The sequence below is a fragment of the Antechinus flavipes genome, chromosome 3, assembly GCF_016432865.1.
Source record: "Antechinus flavipes isolate AdamAnt ecotype Samford, QLD, Australia chromosome 3, AdamAnt_v2, whole genome shotgun sequence".
NCBI classification, from domain to species: Eukaryota; Metazoa; Chordata; class Mammalia; order Dasyuromorphia; family Dasyuridae; genus Antechinus; species Antechinus flavipes.
The window spans coordinates 278,614,445-278,615,998 of NC_067400.1; the positions used below are offsets into that span (position 1 = coordinate 278,614,445).

General features: G+C 34.4%; 1 pseudogene; it reads right to left on the bottom strand.

The window, feature by feature from the left end:
* Positions 1 to 710: 710 nt before the first annotated feature.
* Positions 711 to 1,031, bottom strand: LOC127557911 (transmembrane protein 230-like; annotated as a pseudogene).
* Between the last annotated feature and the right edge of the window lie 523 nt (positions 1,032 to 1,554).

The following is a 1,554-nucleotide window of genomic DNA, read 5'->3' on the forward strand; positions in this document are numbered from 1 at the left end:
TTCTACCATTCTAGAATATTTTTTTTAATGTCCCAAAGTTATTTTTATTTTCTCAGTGAAAAATTCATATATGGTAAACTAGTGGCAGTTTTATTTTGAAATTGCATATTTCTTTAAATTAAATTTTCTCTTCTTTTTCATGTCAATAACAATCCATTTTAAAATTTTTATTTTCCCCAGTTACATATACAAAAATTGTGTGTGTGTGTGAGAGAGAGAGAGAGAGAGAGAGAGAGAGAGAGAGAGATACATGTTTTTACATATTTCATTATGAATTATGTGGGGACAGAAAAATCAGAATGAAAGTGGAAAAACAAAGAGAGGAAAAAAATAGAAGAAAAAGAAAAAAAGTGAACATAGCATATGTTGATTTGCATTCAGTCTCCATAATTCTCTCTCTGGATTTAGATAATATTGTCCATTCAAAGTTGTGTGTGTGTGTGTGTGTGTGTGTGTGTGTGTGTGTAAACATTGCCTCTTCAAAAACCTTAGCTCAGAGCAGGAGGTAAAGAAAAATATATCATATTTCTCTAATTGTAAGCTCAGTTACCATTTTTGTGATGATCCTAGAGAGCCTACCAATGACCTGGTTATAATAACTGTAGAACTAGAGAATTCTCTGACCCATAGATAATTAAATTTCCATGGGTTCAGCTCTTCAGTGCTAAGTTTATTTCCAGCAGGAATTATTTTCTTCAGAACAAAGTAGACTAGTCATCAAAATCCAGAATGTCATCATAAGAGTAGCCCCTGTAGCCTTTGAAGCATGGTAGGCAATGTGCAAGTGGTAGAATTCTGGCAGGAAGGTTAGAATCCCAAATATTAAGATAAGAATGGCTCAGTCTGGCCCACCTTGCCTTTGCTGATATATCCGGCTAATAGCAGAGCATCTATAACAATGAGAAAGGTGCCAATCATAAATAGCACTATGATAAGTGAGGATCAATGTAGCTATCATCTGTGTTAGAAAGCTTGGAGCACATCACTTTACTACTGGGTATCCCAGTATTTATATTGTGGGATGGCATCATATCAAAGAGACTGTTTCCTCAGCTAGAATCTCCTACTTAGGCCCATCTCTGTTTTCCTCAGTCCCAGCAGAACATATCCAGAGCAAGGGACAAATGCCACATCCCATGGAAAATGAATCTGCTTAAATTTCTTAATCCAAAAATTGTCTTTAGATATTCTTTGACCATTTATCAATTGGGAATAGCATTTATTCTTACAAACTTGAGTCGGTTTTTTAAATATATTTTAGAAATGAGGCCTTTATCAGGACTACTGGCTGTGTAGAGAAATTTAGAATTATATCAAAAGGGGAGTAAAATCATGCATACCCTTAAACTAGCAATATCACTATTAAGTTTGGATCCCATAAGAGATTTTAAAAAAAAGAAAAGAAAAAGGACCACTATGTACTAAAAGTTGTAGCAGCTCTTTTTTGGGACCAAAAAAATTTGAAAATTCAGGGAATTCCTTGTCTAATTATTGCCCTTCATTCTCGAAGAGGAACTGCTTTACAGTATATCTGACTATGGCTGATCAGAACAA